General features: G+C 44.5%; 1 long non-coding RNA gene across 1 annotated transcript; it reads right to left on the bottom strand.

Moving 5' to 3' along the window:
- Positions 1-5,392: 5,392 nt before the first annotated feature.
- LOC105854382 lies at positions 5,393-17,552 on the bottom strand. Its single transcript, XR_001146059.1, has 4 exons — positions 17,514-17,552; positions 8,367-8,663; positions 8,091-8,269; positions 5,393-5,456 (listed from the first exon to the last, which is right to left on the bottom strand). It is a non-coding gene; the product is annotated as an uncharacterized LOC105854382 (long non-coding RNA).
- Between the last annotated feature and the right edge of the window lie 427 nt (positions 17,553-17,979).

The following is a 17,979-nucleotide window of genomic DNA, read 5'->3' as shown; positions in this document are numbered from 1 at the left end:
TCTGCTTTAAGATGAATGAAAACAAAACTAATCTACACAAACTTCCTGTGTGTCCTCTAGATCTACAAAAGTGGGTTAAGAATAAAGAGAACATTGGGGCTTGAGTGCCTTTTCTTAATGCCAGCTGTGAAAGAGCAGGCTTTCACTCAGAAGAGGCGTTCGTCTGCTTCCAGACCAAGGTGCTTTGGAAAAAGACTAGAAGTATAGAGACTAAAAAGCAAGGAGCAAGGGGAGAAGCCACCAGCCCTGAAATTGTGGAGCTTCATATTTCAGGCTGGCTGCAGACCTGGGCAAAGTTCACTGCTCCCTTTTCATGACAAGCTACATACTTTTCAAGTTCCCACTTGCTTCTTAGAGAGGAAAAAATGTGGCCTCCGAGTTCAGGTTGCTAAGGACAAGCTGAGCCACTTTAACCATGCATTCCTTTTCCAAAAGATAGGCTGGTCTGGTTGTTTTTTCCGCTGTAAATACCAGAAAATCTTGATCCCCTCCCCACTCTAAACAAACACTTCTGCCACAGCTTTAAAGACATCCTTCTTCGTGGTGGGAAATCAGTGATTCCTTTCAGCCACTTTTGCTGCCTAAAGCAGGCATCTTGACAAAATGCACATCTTAGCAGACAGTTGGCTGGGTTTTTCTCTTGCTCATGATGAGTATTTACTTCATTAAAATGAAAATACTCATGATTGTTGGATAATAAAATAAACTTCTCATTGTTCTAAGTGTTACTTTTTTTTCTTTCGTTTTTTTAATTTTGACCCAGTGATATGCATGTCCACTTCAGGGTGTTCTGAAGAGGGTGAAGGGAACAGAAAGAACTTGAAAGGAAAAGCAGGTCTCTAATGGACTGTTTCGTAGAAAATCAATGACCCTGCACAAGCACCTCTAATGGACAGGAGTGATCTCAGAACTTCCTCTGTGATAAACAAATCCTATGCTTTCACCTTGTTTGCATAGCAGACTTCCTTATTCACCTCCAAAACAATTTTGCTTGGACGAATGAGTCAGTCTTCAGCATGGGCCACTTTCAAATGAGCAAAGCACTCATTAGCATAGGTATTTTGCTCAAGGAGTTCAGACGATTCTCCCATTTTACAGATACGTCTTTTGACAAAATATAGGTCAGTCAACAAGTTAGTTCATGTCAGCGTGTTATTTTACATTCTACTCTGAAAGCAACATCCATTTGCACATAAAGCAATTGTTATTAAACCTCAAAAGTTGAGAACACCATTTAGGAGGCAATAAGCATTCACCCTGAAATTGATAATTCTCAGGGCAACCTGGGAACTTTCTAGCATGTAATTCCCCCTTCAGGTCAAGGTAGAAAATAGTAAGAGTCCATTCAAATATTTCCATGCTTCAAAAAACACATGAGATGATCACACTGTTTGTATTAAGTGGTATGGAAATAGGGAAGTTCCTGGGGGTACCCCTGAGTTTTATTGTCAAAGGCTGGGAGTGTTTGCCTCTCCCCCTAACCCTGGACTTCTTGAAGATGGCTGTGGCCCACCAATCCCCTTCTTTCCCACTAGCAGGCTATTTCCTCCTTTCTATTACTTTCCCATCTCTTCTTTATTGACTTTGGTTTTTTAACTTATCATCTAATGTCAATCAATGTCTACCTTGATAGAGCTCTGGGCCTTCGCCATCTCTCTAACTCCCCTGTCCACTTAAATACTATGATTTCATTCTGACATCAGCAAGGCTTTTCAGGGTTCCAGAAAGGCTGAGACCAATGCCACACTCTGATATTCCAGTAGATGAAATAATAGAGACATCCCCAAACAGCATTCAAAACGTGGATTAGGTTTTCATACTTAATATTCATGAAAGTGATCTGAGAATATTCTCTATAATAGAGAAACTAAGTCCAGTTATGGCATATCTTTATGTGGAAAGAATGCAAAACTCTGAATGTCAAGGATGAATGTGGAACTCATGTCCATCTGGTCTTCCTGCCCCCACCACCAGCTACCCCCACATCAGACCGCTGACAGACCAAGATTTGGGTGTCGTCATAAAAGCACAGGACTGGATGCCGTGAGGAGTGCACGGGCTATCTCACTTGTGCCTTGGTTTCCCCACCTAGAGAATGAAGATATTGCTGAGGGCTCCTCATCTGCCCTAGTGCCACCTCTCCGAGGGCCATCATTCCAGTCAGCAAGCAGAGATAAAGCTGAAATAAATCAGATACCAGAACAAATAAACAGGCTTGGGAATACCACGTCAGAGGCCAATAAACAAAGACAAGATGGAACAAGAATTCAAACCGGGGGACAAGAAGGGACCCGTGGAGCCCCACCAGGGTCAGCTTTACTCTCAGTCCTCCCTCTGAACTGGCATCAGCAATCGCGATGGGCATGGGGCACCGTCTGCCAGCCCAGATCCTGTGGTACAGGTGTTCACGGAGACTTAATGACTCGGTACCACCCTGTAGGTGAACACCGCCATCAGGAAACACCATGTCCTGACGTAACGTTTTCAGTGTGACACATTTCCCATCACAAAGCAAAGAGCAGCACCTCCCTCACTCTCTCCTCAGGAGAAAAATTTCAAGTAGCTTCATGACCAAGCAGTACCTGCATCAGCCCCTGTGATTAACAAGATACCCAGAGAGGTAAGGCTAAGACTGAATCGACATCAGCAAGATCAAGCAGAAACTAAATACTCCTTACCTTATTGTGTAGACCAGCTAGGATTAATAACTAAAAAACTACACTGTTTTTTTCTCACATTTCAACAACAGTTGAGGCTCTGGGTTGAGGCCCCAGGCACTGAATTGAAGAGAACTGTGATTGTTAGAACAAGAAGCATCTATTAGTTCAGTCTACCATGAAAAGGAGGCATTCCTTCAACAAAATTCTCACAGATGCCGACCCACCCCTAGTGATAATAACTATAACGACGGTAATAAACATGATGACTACCACGATAGCAACGACAAACACTTCCTTCGTACTTAGAAGGCGCAGACACGGGACTAAATGTACTGGGTACTGACTGTAAGCCAGCCTTGTGCTGGAACTTTTAGATGCTAACACACTGAATCATTACAATGCCTCCCATCTTAGACGTACATCTAGAAACAAGAAGGGGTTAAAATACTTGCTGGAGGTCAAACAGCCAGACAAAGAGGAGCTGGAAATGGAAGGAACAGACCACCCCTTTCATCCTATACCACCAGAGGGGACAGAGGCAGAGACTGAATGAGGAAAGAGGGTCCATTTCCACCCTAGTCCAGAAAAAGAGCTTCAGTGCCTCCTGCGGTCTTCCTACGACCCACTAGCACACAACAGGCTCAGAATCATTCTTTTGTCCTTGGTTTCAAAATTTTTTCTTACAGGGATTGGCAAAGGACAGCCCATTTCTTGTGAGCCATGAGTTGATTGGATTTCAAACGGTCAGATGGTAGGGAAAAATATAAAAAAGAATGATATTTTGTGATGCATGAAAATCATATGAAATTTGAATCTCAGTGTGCATAAATAAAGTCTATAGCCCCCTTCTTCATTTGCATTTGGGCTAAGGCTATTCTCACTCTACTGCAGAGTTAGAATAAAGTAACTGCAAATTTAATGCAGCCCTATGGCTGCTTAAAGCTTAAAATATTTATTATCTGGCACCTTAACAAAACTTTTGCTGATCCCTACTTTAAATATTTGAAGGCAAGTCTCAGGCCCTTACCTAAATGTGTTTCTGTGTTTAACACGGGCAGGTGGAATTTTATTTTATATCATTCTTCCTTTTTGTACAATGTTTGCTTTTTTGCATCTTGGTTGCAAATGTGCTTTTTTTCTTTTTTAATGATAATATCTGGAGCGTGCCTTCCTCTCCCAAACTCTTATCATCTTGTAATTTTTTCTCTGGAAACTCTTTGCATCGCATATGCTATCCCTCTTAAAATAGCTTCAGATGTTACATTCCTACAGTAGAATACTATTCAGCAATAAAAAATAGCCTAGCCATCACCTAACTACATGTATAAATCTGAAAACCATTATGCTGAGTAAAAGCCTCACACAAAGCATTCTTACAGTACGACTGTGTGCATGAAATTCTAAAATAGGCAAAACTAATCTATGGTGAAATAAAAACATCAGTGGGAGAATGGGTAGGGATGGGATGGGCTGGCCATGAGGGAACGCTCCAGGACGATGGCGGTAGTCCAGGTCTTGAAAGTCACTTGAGTTACAGAGTTGCAGATATTTGCCAAAATAAATCTAAAGATATTATAATTTGTACTTGACATTGTATCTGTCTCCACAGTGGGGGGGGGGGAACATCCTGTAGACAACTATAGAGACCTATTTAGCACATACTGAAATGTTCAGGGGTAAAATCATCAATATCTACAACTTACTTTGTAGTGCATCGAAAAGCAATACGTTGGTTGGATTGAGGGATGGACAGAGGGCAAGACAGAATATAAAGCACAAGAGTAAAATGTTCATTGTAGCTTCTAGATTGAATCCTTTCAGCTTTCAGAGTGAGTTTTAATTTTCATAATAAAATGGGATGGAGTGATCAAAGTAAGGTCTGATGTGAAAACAGCTACCTAAATGTAGCATGCAGTGACACCACCATTACCCTTCACCTGGAGACCATTTCAGTATTAACCTTCAGTTTCCTTTATGTACCCCCCTTTCTTGCACTGGCCCACAGAAACATCTTGGGGGTAAAAGCACTGCAGTTGATGATAAGAATACATTTGGTGATAGAATCTGTTTCATGGCAAGGAGACAGCTTTGATTTCTTCAGTTTCAATTCTAGTTTTGTTGTTTACTATAAAAAGATGCATAAAATGAAAGGTACTGGAACATCCCCCAGGAGATGCCTGATTAAACTCACTTGCAGAAAATAGTGCAAACTCTACAAGTGAGACGACACCCTTGACTGGTGAGAGTGTGGGAGAGGAGGAGTGTGTTCAGTCTTGGCTGTGTTTTTGGGCTTTTTAGCCTCGCTAGTAGGTCGTCATGTATTTCCATAATACAGGTCACTATCATTTGACAAATGATATGTTCACCACTATTGCTAACATCAGATGAGCATGTATCCATGATAAAAATTTGAAAAAGTCCTCAAAATATGCAGCCTAATCTCTGGATTAACTGTTTCTTTAAAGGGCCTCTGTAGTATATAATCTGCAGGCTGACTTTGTTGCTTTTATGCAATGCCAATATTAGTAGCAATAACACAATCATGCTTCAACTATTTGGAGGTCAATTAGCTGGAAAATTCAGCTCTCTGAATGGAAGCTAGGAACTAAGGAAGGATGCAAGAAAAATCCTGAGGGCAGTGAAAATAGCTGTGAGAGCACGGAGCACCATACTCAGACATTCACTTCTGGAAGTCTCCAAAGCCAACACTCAAAATCCCATGATACTTATGGAAAATTCTAACAGAAGTCTGGATTTCCTGCTCATTCCTTATGAAAGGTCACACATCAGCAGGCCCTGTGAACGCAACAAGAATGGGAAGAACTATTAGCCGCCATTCGAAACTCAGATTGTGCCATAATTACAAAATATAGAATTTAGGAGGAAATAACATGCATCTTAGTGCTACAACTAAAAACATAGCTCCCTATGTTATAAAAGATAGTCTTTAAGTGTAGCAAAGATAAGGAGCTGTTATAGGATATGTTTGGGAAATACTGAACTAATAGTGAATGCAACTCCATTTCTGATTCTAGAAACTTCTAAAAAGAACACTGGTTTTGTAGTCTTCCTTTTGCTGCCCCCCCACCCCTTTTTATTTATTTATTTATTTATTTATTTATTTATTTATTTATTTCATTTTGGCTGTAACTGGTGATGCTATTTTCCTTCCTCATCACAATGTCCATCAACTGGCCTGAATCTTCTGGTCTGGGTGTGGCCGTGACTTCTCCCACACCCTCTTTCCACAGGTGTTTCCTCTCCTGCCCCCTTCCCTCCCCTTCCCACACACTCTGACTGCACAGATCCCTGGAACACAGGCAGTGTTTCCAGTTTCTGAGGACAACCTGAGATCATACACATGGTGGCTTTCTTCCCCACCTCCCTCTCTTCTCACTTCCTCCTTTCTTTCCCACCAATTTCCTCTCCAAACTGCAGACCAAGAACTTTCTGGACACCACTTTCAGGGCCCTCTTCACTTCTTCTTCATCCTAGCTCTGCCTGTTTTTGATTTGCTTACTCTCCTCCACCATGTTTACTTCCATCTTGAACCCCAACTCTCTTCTTCCTCTGCTGAACCCCACACTTAAACTGGGACCTGCCTGAAAATCCCTTTTCCCTTCCCAGCTGTACAGTCCTCACATTCGACCTTCAAGTTGAGCTGTGAGGCCACTTATTAGCATGGGGTCCAGGGAATGATTTTCCTCTCTTCTGATAGCCCCTGAGCGTGGGGCTGCGGGTCCCCATGACAGAGAACATCCATCCTTCTACCGTCACTGGACTTCACGCCAGGAGACCATGTTCTGTCTTGCTCTCTGTCTCCTGTTCACTTGCCCGGCCACCCACTCTCCCCAGGCCTCAGTTTCCACATCTATAATCTGCTCTACCTGTTGTCTCTTACAGTATGCCAGCTTCATCAGTTTTTGGATGTGATAGGCTTGTTCCTTCACTTGAAGGTTTTTTCATAGTAACGTCCTGGGAGAAGACCATGCTTCTCTTACATCTTCATTTCTTCTCATTCTAATAGATACCTCCTTATGATCCTCCACCACGTTCCCCAGGGGAGGGTAAATTAATTCCTGATACCACAGATCAGAACACGGGCTTGTCTCTGGGGAGCCTGATCAGCCAGAGCTGAAGTGAATCATCTCCAGCCTCGAATTCTCTAGCTGGAAATCTGATTCCAGCCCCCCATGGCTGAGGACACTAGGCAAATCCATTCCACCTCTACACCCTCAGTTTTCTCATCTTGGGAATGGGAGTGAGCAGATCCACTGGAGAGGGGGTAGTGAGACATCAGGACACCACAGGGTGCCCACTCCTAGCACAGACAGGACCTGGCTGTTTCCAGCTCTCCAAATCCACATCTGACTGTCCACTCTAGTAACAGCCTTCAGCCCCCACGGCCCCTCGAGCCTGGCTCTCCTGCGCCTGCCTCCTCTGCCTTCTGGGGCTGCTTCACCCGCCGCCTCTGCCGGGCCTGCCCAGCCCTTTCCCACTGGCAGCAGTAGCTGGTCTCCCGCACACCCAGTGAAATCTCGGGGGAAAAGTTCAGGCTTTGAAGCCGGGAAGCCGCTCCTCCTGCAGCTCTGTCCTGGCCTCCCTCCTGCCTCCAGCCCCTTTCCTGGCACCCTCCCACGTTTTTGCTGTCTTCCTGATTAGAGAGCATGTCAGCGTGGCGGGATCATTCCCTGATATATTAATTTGTGTTTTTATCTCAGCGTTTGCCGGCTCTCCCCTCTGCAAAGGAAGCCAGACCTCTCAGTGGCCCTGCCTCGGGGAGGTTTGTGTTAAGAGGCCAAAGCCGAGACACCTGGCTTTTGTTTCCAGAAACGCTGGGGTCTGGGAGTTCATGCCCGCCAGGAGCCAGACACAAACTGGGGGCTGAGAGCAGGGAGAGAGAGGCAGGGAGAAGGGGGGGAGGAGATGTTGACAGATGGGAATGGGGTGCAGGCCAGAGGACCAGGTGACCGGAGACCTTGGCCAGGGAATGATTGTGCCTGGCCTAGTTAAGAAGAGACCTTGGGCCCCATCGAGAACACCTCCTGGAGTAACAGGCAGACAGGATGGCTCTCAGGTCCATCTACGTCAGCCCCATGCTCTCCCGCCCCCGAGTCTCAGCAAACATCCCACCCACTCCCCTGCATCCTCAGAAGATGTGAAGTTTCTGCAGACCTGGGCAGCGGCAACCGGAGGAAACAGGGACAGAGTCAGTGACCTGACTTCAAACATGGCTACCTGCTCGGCATAGTCCTAGGGGCTTTGCGAGCATGAGAACAGAGACTCGTCGGGATAACCCTCCTCGCCCCTTCTACAAAGCAGGAAACTCAGCACAGAGAAGTCAAGCAACTTGTCCAAGATCACACAGCTGGAAAGTGGAGGCCAGGAGTCCCATCCAGGGAGCAGCACTGCAAGAGACCACAGACTCACCATAAACTGCCTAGAGCAAAACGCCTTAAGGTCAACACCAGCCACACTGATGCTGAAGAGGCTGAGGGCCACGAGCAGCCCTGGGCAGGAGGCTCTCTGGGGCCATGGAGGAGGCGCCATCTGAACAGCCCCACCTGTGACCTGTGCAGACCGGATTTGGAAGATGACAGCAATGTTACCTGTATCAAGAGACAGCAGAGGGGCATTAGCTCAGCAGCTTGTGTCCAGCGGAGGCAGCGAGGGTCTCCAATTCCTCCCATCAGTCCCCCAACTCACCCTTTCTAACTCACTCTGCCTTTAAGGCTGGACCTTGCTGAGTCTGTTTTCTCATCTGTAAACTCAAGATGAAGTCACCGCGTTTATTTGCAGCTGCTGGGTAACCTCCAACAATCAGGAGGTGCCTCCACCGTGGTCCTCACTGCCGTGGCCACCACCCTCATCGCCATCGCTCCCGAAGCCAGCTCTCTTGGCCTAACAACCTGTCCAGCTGCCCTGACCCCTTGTGTTGAATGTCCCCGTATGTCACACACCATGCTGGATGTGGAAGGGCTCCGATGTCGAGCTGCGCCTGGCCTAGTTAAGAAGAGACACACAAGCAGATTTTTCAGTGCACTGTGGTAAACGCTTGAGATGGGATAATCCCAGTGTCCCACGGGGCCCAGGGCGAGGGTGGGAATCAGGGCAGGTTTCCTGAATAAGTTAATGGCCTGAGTCTTTACAAACAGCAGTAACCCTGCTCACAGTGGGAGGCCAGCTGGAGCCCCCCCACGCCCCTTCCCACCCTCCTGAAGGCTCCTGGGCCCAAGCACGCTCCAGCAGTTAATTTGAGAGCTCTGAGCTACACATAACTTGCATCACACTGGGCCATAGACCAAGCCAAGGGTGGAGAAGCCAAGACAGAGCCGAGCTGCCGGCACATTCCATAAACCCAAATTCCCAGTGTTGCCTTGACTAAGAGGTGTAAAGGAAACTTTCCATGTGTCTATTAAGCTTGGCGCTCATGTGACAGAAAGAGGAAATGTCAATGTGGGATTCTGATGGGCAAAGTTCAAAGCCTCTGATTTGGATACCCAGATATAGATCTGCAAGCTATTAAGGCGGCAGACTTCCTAAATCCAGAGGTTGTAAAGAAATGCCTGCTTTACACATCACAGGGAGAAAATATAGCCCTGAATAGCAGTCTTGGGAAAATCCGCGTCTTAGTTCCCAGAGCAAAACATACACATTCAATGAGATCAAGAACCAACTCAACGGTTCTGCTTATCTATAATTTCAAATTCCCCTAACAGATGTTCAGTCTTCAAAGAAAATGATGTGCTCTTGGACCATCCTTCCCCCTCTTTCCATGGACTGGACGAACATGCCCTTACAACACTAACCTTGACTGAATTGCTTTGCAGCTCGTGTCATTGCGAACTTAGCATCCAACCCTGGCCCCTGTGTTTCCTTGGCTGTGCCTCACGGCTGGCACAATGATTGAGTCTACTTGTCTATTCTAGGACACTGGAGTATCTAACTAAGTCAGAACACCCCACGTCTGGCCCATATATCTATTTATTACTGAACTTGCTGGAAAAGACAAGCTGAGTTATCATGTAGCGGAGAAAACCTGAGAGGCATTTATGCACATGAAGTACAGCAGTGCAGTCCAGCACAGACAGGCTGGAAGGAAACGCATTACCAAGTCCACACGAATCCCCTCTTCCGCAGCTGCCACTGGAGCAGAGAGAGTGGTCAAGATGAAGCACCGTCTAGAATGTGTGTCCACCCGGCCCTCACCCCAGCCCTCCAAGATGATGAATACAATCATTTGTGACAGATCGCCCCCCTGTCTTCTTTAAATTCTATATGATAAATTCAACACGAAGTGACAGTCACAGCAAGTGTTCACGACTGTATCTAAAAAAACTAATTTTACTGAAGTTAGAACTCAATGAACGAGAAAATGTGAATGTACACCTTGGGCATATCTCAAAACCTCATCTCTATGAATGCCATAATGGTTATTGATGGCTGGCTTGATATTAATGTTTTTAAACGTCTTGATAGAGCTGGGACAGCTTAGAGTGGTATTGTTATGCAAAGGTCATAATAATCCAATGGTTCTTTCCCTGTGCTTTTTTTTTTTTTAAGATTTATTCATTTATGCATACAAGAATCTGGGTCACAGGCCAGAGGTGCAGAGGGTGAGAGCATTCACCAGAGAGTGGGGAGCAGAACAGGCAGATTGACTGAAATCCACAGCTGAAGGAAGCAGCTGGGCAACAAGAGAGATCCATGCTCCTGCTGCAGTGGCTGAAGATAGCTTCAGAGGGCTGAGACTTAACGCCTTGCGCCACTAGAGAGGCCCTGTGCTGCTATGTCAATGGGGCCAGGAAAGAAAAAAACAGTTGCTTTTGTCACCCCAGCAGTGGTCATAGTATGACCTTCCCATACTTAATTTCTAAGAAAAGGAAAGAAAGGGGGTCCTCCTTGGTGGCGCAGCAGATTAAAGCACAGTGCTAAAAAGCTAAAGCCACTTCAGCATGAGTTTGATCCCTGGAGGTGACCCACATGGCGCTGCAGACCTCTCCTGACCCACTGCTGTTTCCCTCAGCAGTGTACTTCATCAGTTGGCCTGTTCTGCTCCCCAATGTCTCTGGTGAAAACTCTCACGGCCTCTGCACCTCTGGCCTGTACCCCAGTTCTGTATGCATACATAAATAAGTCTTAAAAAAAAAAGGGGGAAAAATAGCTCTTCCTTTTTTTTATTTTTGGGGGTGAAAAAATATCTTGGGCTGCTTATATCTGTGTAAATTAGGCAAATGCAATTAATGAGTCAGATATGCATGGTCCCCAATGATGGGTACAATGAAGGTCACTGGTCACCACCCCAATCCAGATACAAGGCTTAATCTGCCCTTTCATCATTCCACTTGCATGAATAGCAATGTCTCCCAGTGTTAGGGTTCATGTAGACCGGCCCCATAACCAGATATAAACCCTGTAGGCTGGCTTGAATGTGTTTGACATGGACATTCTGAAGGGGGAGCCCTGGGCCCCCAGCCCAACACTGTCTCATGGCCCTCGCCTTGACTTCCCCTCCGCATAAACACAGAGGCAGAGGACATTTTTTTTTTTAAAGATTTATTTATTTGTGCATACAGAACTGGGGTACAGGCCAGAGGCTCAGGGGCGGTGAGAGGCTTCACCAGAGACAGAGCGGGGAGCAGAACAGGCAGATCGACGAAGTACACTGCTGAGGGGAGCAGCGGGCGGGTCAGGAGAGGTCTGCCACGCCATGTGGTCACCTCCTGGGGCAGACGGGAATCGAACTCATGCAGAAGCAGCTTTAGATTCTCTGTGCTGTGCTTTAACCCGCTGCGCCACCAGAGAGGGCCCAGAGGACATTTTTTTAACAACCATTGCCACCATACTGGGATCCTGGAATTTGCCATTTGTGGCCACCCCTTGCTCATTCCAAAGCGAAGTTTCTGTGTCTTAATCTTGTAAAAAGAACAGCACCCGTCTGGCTTTGTCTGTACATAAAGACCCTATTGTGTCACCTGATGTTATTGTACTTTATGAAGGCACTGCCTCAGGTAGCAAGTAAACAGAAAGAAAACACTGTTCCTACCAATGACAGGGGGGAAAGGTTGACATTTGCAGCCAGGAGAGAGGTATGAAATTGCAAAGTTCATCAATGAGTAAACAGATATTAATGGTTAGCCCAGTAGATGCTACCTCAACAGGTCACATTAATAATTAACACCAGGAAAAACTTAGCACTTTTAACCACGCTCAGGAAGGGAGGTGCTGAGGAAGCCCCTCCCCCCACCAAGAAGAAGATGAAAGAAACCTAGTGGTGATTTCTGATTGCTTAGACAGTGAAAAATTATGTTTCATGCTGACATTTCTCTCATGTTCCTCTAAAACAGTTTTGAGATGGAATAAGTGAGACCATGGGGAAAGTCTACTTCTGGGTGACCACTGATTTAAGAAGTTATACTTAGCATAACCTGGATGGTCCCCTTCTTTGCCTTCTATGACAGTGTGTACAATACTCAGGAAATGTATTTTATCACTAACTTACAAGAGTGCGGCTCTTCAAAGGCTTGGCTCTGTTTTGTCATCATGCCCCATGTCTTATATTAAAACGTCTGAGTCAAGAGGATTAAATCATGTACGTGCTTATTGGCATTCACACCCTCAACCCCCACATTGCATTGTTTTTAAAGGACCATGATTTAACAGCAGTCCTAGGTTTGGAAAAAAATTGAGAGGAAAGTATAGAAATGTCCATATAACCCCTGGCCCCATTATAACATTCCCCTATCCGTTACATTTACTGTAACAAATGTACAATACAATGCACACCTATTGTACATTTGTTACACTAGAACAACATCTTAATCACCCAAAGTCCATAGTTCAAGTGAAGGTTCACTCCCCAAGTGTCATACATTCTGTGGGTTTGGACAGATGCAGTGACATGTATCCATCATTCCAGTGTGTGCAATTTTCGCTACCCTGAAAATTCTCTTCATTCTTCCTATTCATCTGGCCTCCTAATACGTACTACTGCCAATGATGATTTCTTCTTCTTCTTTTTTTTTTTTAACTGTCTCCATAGTTCAGCCATTTCCAGGATATCCTATCATTGGAATCCTAGAGCACAGAGACTTTTCAGATTGTTTTCTTTTTTTTTTTTTTTAAAGATTTATTTATTCATACAGAACTGGGGTACAGGCCAGAAATGCGGAGGGTGAGAGGATTCGCCAGAGACAGAGTGGGGAGCAGAACAGGCAGATCGACGAAGTACACTGCTGAGGGGAGCAGCGGGCGGGTCAGGAGAGGTCTGCCACGCCATGTGTTCACCTCCGGGGCAGGCGGGAATCGAACTCATGCGGAAGCGGCTTTAGATTCTCAGTGCTGTGCTTTAACCCGCTGCGCCACTAGGGAGGGCCTCATATTGTTTTCTTTCACTTAGTAGTATCCATTTATGTCTTTTCATGGCTTCATAGTTCATTTCCTTTCAGTGATGAATAAAATTCCATTGTCTGGATGCGCCATTTTATTTAATCCATTCTCCAAGTAGAAAACATAGGATGGCTTCCAAGATTGGGTGATTTATAAACATGGACCTATACTAGCCTTGTGCAGCTGTTATGTGAGCAGAATAGTCAAAGTAGGCCTTGGTTTTAAAGGGTATGTGGAGAACAGGGGGGAGCACACCCTATCCTTCCCAATATCTTTCTATAAACCTGTGGCCCCAACATCCCATCTTCTGGTTGTTTTTAAGAAAGTTAGAGTGGATGTGACATGTCCAGGTCTCTGCACTTTTAAATGTCAACAACTCATTGAAACCCTACACAAGCCAAACTACAAGTATATTCTGTGGGCCATATCAGTCCAGTTTAAACTCCTTATCTAAATTAAAAATAAATAAGTCAAAGTCCCTTAAAATTTATGAAGAAGAGAACTGGGTATGTCTTTTAAACTTATTATATAGTCCCTCCCCTTTAAGTACCCACTGCTCTACAAGGATAGTTTTAAAAAAGAAAACCCACAAAATAAGACAATGGACTAAGTAAGAGAGGGGAACAGCTGTAGAGCCCCAACCTCCTCCTTAGAACTACATGAATAAAAGTCAGATGAGATACTTTTATCTATGTGGCCTAATGGTTTACAGATGAGTGAATAGCACTGCTTTCAAGTATAATGTGAAGAAACCAATTTTTAAATAAATGTGCAGTTGGACTATCAAGCCCACAGGAGATATTGTGACGTACCCAACCTGAAAATCAAATTATTTAAGGTTGGTTATACTAATAACAGCCTCTAACCAACTGCTAAGGTGGACCATAAAGCCCAACTAGCCAAAAGCAGCAAGCAAACTGGGTTTGAAAGGAGTCAGAAAGAAAAGAAGGTGCAAGGTTGTTTTCTACTCACAGGATGGGCAAACTGACTAGTCTAGAGGAGGCTTGTTTCCGAAGGTGGTGTTGGCCCAAGGGCTGCACAGTCTGGTCTCTTCCCACCTGGTAGTTTATTCTCACTCCTGACAAGTGGCCCAGAAAGCCAGGCTTTGTCTCCCCACCCAGTGTCTCTTAGCTCCAAGCCTTCTTCACATCACCCTCATTTTTCACCCCATGGGTCTCCCTACAACACTGAGACTTTGCTCATCTTTTCCAACCCTGTGCTTGGAAAGGAGTCCACTAATGTTGACTAAACTTGGAAATGAACGAAATTGATGGATCTCAGAGGGACTGTGCTTAAAACAGAGACCGAGAAATAGAATATAACTGAGTGTACCCATCAGTGTGTCCTCTAGGTCTAGATCTTTGTGCACATTCTCTATGTTTGAGAGAGCAAACGTTATTTTGAAGAGCCTCATTAATCCTAGTAATAAAGTATCCAACAATTCAGCTTCCTCATCTGGAAAGTGGAGATGATAACGCTTGTCCTATTGGGCTCCAGCCTGGTGGAGATGACTCCCTGGTAGATGGGAAGAGTCACCCAAGAAATGATCAAGTCCCAGCTACAACCTGGCTTGGTCACATCTTGCATTCATCCCTTCTGCCTGTTTCCATGATGATTTTGTGACATAGGATGACAACTGGGTCATCCTAGGACCCAACTGGAGAATGAACAAGGACCTGACCTCTCATCTCAGAATTTCCAGACCTAGTAGAATACCAGCACTTAGCACATACTCACAAACTGTTTACAATATAACAATATGTGACAAACATGGCACAATTTGAGCCATTGAAACTCCAGTAGACAACACTGGACAGGACAGAATGTGGCCAGAATAAAAGGAAAGAGAAGTGATTAAGAGGCTCCCACCCGCTGAGCAATCTCTCTACCAGACTTATTTACTGATGGTGATGCTATGAGGTCAATAACACTGTCCTTATTTTACATGGAACAAACCTGGGTCTCAGTGAGTTGGCCATTACACCCAAGGACACAGAGCTACCAACAATCCTTGAGCCCAGGGCACCATCTGCATCCCCACAATGAGACCCTTACACTCCAAAAGCATCCAGTCTCCTGTGCATGTGTTATCACAGACCCAATGACTCCCAGAGTTGATCAGATACTCAGGGCTCATCTAGCCCAACCCCAGATTACAGATGATGAAATTGAATTTGGAGGCAATACCCTACAGCCAAAGCCAGAGACAGTTAATTAAATACAATTTTAAAATATTGTTATGGTTCACATTCACAATTTATGTCATATTTAAGTTCTTTCCATTAAATTGACAAGCATATTTTAGTGTTCACCAAAGTGTTTCGATATTCTTTGTTTGAGCTACTTGACCTTTATAAAAATAACATTTTCCATGCATGCAGAATTAAATCTTACATAACTAAACAAAGCTTTTTCTTTTTTTCTTTTCTTTTTTTTTCCTCACACAATACGAGTGACCTCTCTCTTAGAAAATAGGCCAACTATTGACTGAAACCCTCACAGAGAAAGCCTAACTGGACAGAGGAAGGCCTCCCACAATAATTAAAATATTAATTAAATACAAGAACAGGGCAAAGGCGTGTGCTCTTTTAAAAATCAACAGCAAAAGTAGAAGAAAATGAACCCTCTGTGAAAATCGTCAGTCATCTTGAAAAGCTTTCCCCAAATTCCAAATGGCTCTGTTATTAGTGATTCTTAATGCAGGAGGTAGTCATTTAAGAATAAATCTTTAAGTAATTCAAAACAAGGACTCTCCAGTAAATAGTTGAAATTAAGGGGGGAGTTCAGGTCATCTGGTTTCCATTAGGATGATAAAATAGTTCACTCGAAACCTTTTACAAGATGCTTTGTTACTTGAGGTGTCTGCACATCCCACTCCATCACTCGCCATTTGACACAACATAAAAGGCTTCAAAAGCCATGTTAGGCCTCTTAATCAAAAACTAATTGTAATAGATATTGGGGAGTGTTAACACGGTGACCGCTAGGTTGTAGCTGTGCTGTGGCAGCGGCAGTGAACATTAAACACAACCCCGAGTTGATAGGGCTTATCTCAATTTCAGAGCTAAGTGCTAAGTACTACAGGCCAGTATCTCCTTGCTATTGCTTTGTATCACTTTTGGAGTTAATTGCCCCATAAGGCTTCATCTTCTTAATGAAATTTATAGCATTGTCAGAGAACTTGGTAGATACGTCCGCCGTTTAGAAGACTTTACAGAAAACAGAGACATAAACAGAGGGGAAAAGAAAATATATACTTGGAGCCCTAATGCACCTGCAGCCTCCCCCGTGTCCCAGGAATCCCTAGCACAGGGGAGGTGTGGACAACACATTAACTCTTCGAGGCCTGGGAAGAAAGAGCCATGGGTTGTACTCTAATGCAGAGTTAACCATTGGTATCACAGGGCCCACCGGAGGTGTTCGATAAATATTTAATGATCAGCCTCACAAGCCTGGAACTGGGTGGCATGTAACATGTGGGGATCACATGCTGTGTGGCCCTTATGCCCAGACCATGTCCTGGAGATGGCTGGTGATTGATGAGTGGAATAAATGATCTTCCTCAGATTAGTTATTTACCGTTTTCAGAGCGTTTTCATTCTTGATCCCCACAACCATCGCCTCTATGGGACGAGGGTTGTATGAATGACCGAGCCGGGCCACATGGGCTCTCAGTCTAGTCTTCCTGTCTTCAGATGGACTGGAGAGATGCTAAGTGAAGAGCCAACATCTAACTCTGATGAAGAAGGGCTTTAAAAGTTCAGGATCCTGGCCTGAATCTTGGGGAAGGGGGTAAGGGAAAATATACAGAGAAAACTAGTAAAATCTGATAAAGTCTGGGGTTTTGTTAATAGTGTTATTCTTAATCGTACTTAATTTATTCGTGCCATGGTTATTGAATTGGTTCATGTTAGGGTGAAGGGCATACAGGAATTCTCTGCTCTCTGACTATTTCTACAGCTATGAAATTCAAAATAAAAAGTTTTTTTTAAATAATAACACATTTCAAAGCAAAACACCACATACAATATGTAAGAACATATAACATGGAATAAGAAATCATGTTACCTTCATCCACTCACAAATGTTTTTCCTAACAAGTACCTGTCCAAACTCTCACCCTTCCTCCAGCCCTCCCTTGCGCCCCACAACTTCATGTCCACCCTCACAAAACTCTGTTGAATCCCTGCTTTTATATATTTGCATTTTACATTGACCACTTAGCACACAACAAATTCTTCTGCTACACTTCTAACCCTCAAAGGAAAAAAAGTGTGCCTTATTTATCTTCCCAGTCAGAGCAGTTTGTTTTAAACAGTTTGAGCATAGATCCATGGAGGAAAAACAGTTCTCTAACAAAAATTGCCATGATATCAAAAATGTCATTACATAAATTAAAAGATTTTGAGGGCCCTCCCTGGTGGTGCAGCAGGTGAAAGCACAGCACCAAGAAGCTTAAGTCACCTCCACATGAGTTCGATCCCCGCTGGCCCCGGAGGAGATCCACAAGGCGTGGCAGACCTCTCCTGACCGGCCTGCTGCTCCCCTCAGCAGTGTACTTCATCCATCTGCCTGTTCTGCTCCCCGCTCTGTCTCTGGTGAAGCCTCTCACCGCATCTCTGGCCTGTACCCCAGTTCTGTAAGAATAAATAAATAAATCTTTTTAAAAATAAAAAAAAGATTTTGAAATAACAAAGGTCAATATCGGTACAGTATGACTCGGAAGTGTTGCTCTTCAAGATGGTTCAGCAAATAAACGTCTCTCCATCTTGCTTTCTGTCATGCCCTAGGGTGTAGCTCCTGACAGCCAGTTCAAAGGCTCAACGCCCCCCCTCCCCCACATACACACACACACCCCTGCCATGCTTCAGCCGGCCTAAACAGGGAAGCAGGAAATAGAAGGCCAGCAACTGCCTTTTGAGGGCACAAC

This window comes from Condylura cristata, unplaced genomic scaffold, assembly GCF_000260355.1.
Source record: "Condylura cristata isolate star-nosed mole 26May11 unplaced genomic scaffold, ConCri1.0 scaffold00035, whole genome shotgun sequence".
In the NCBI taxonomy this organism is placed as follows: Eukaryota; Metazoa; Chordata; class Mammalia; order Eulipotyphla; family Talpidae; genus Condylura; species Condylura cristata.
The sequence above is the reverse complement of the archived record's forward strand: the minus strand, read 5'-3'. Positions and strand labels throughout refer to the sequence as shown.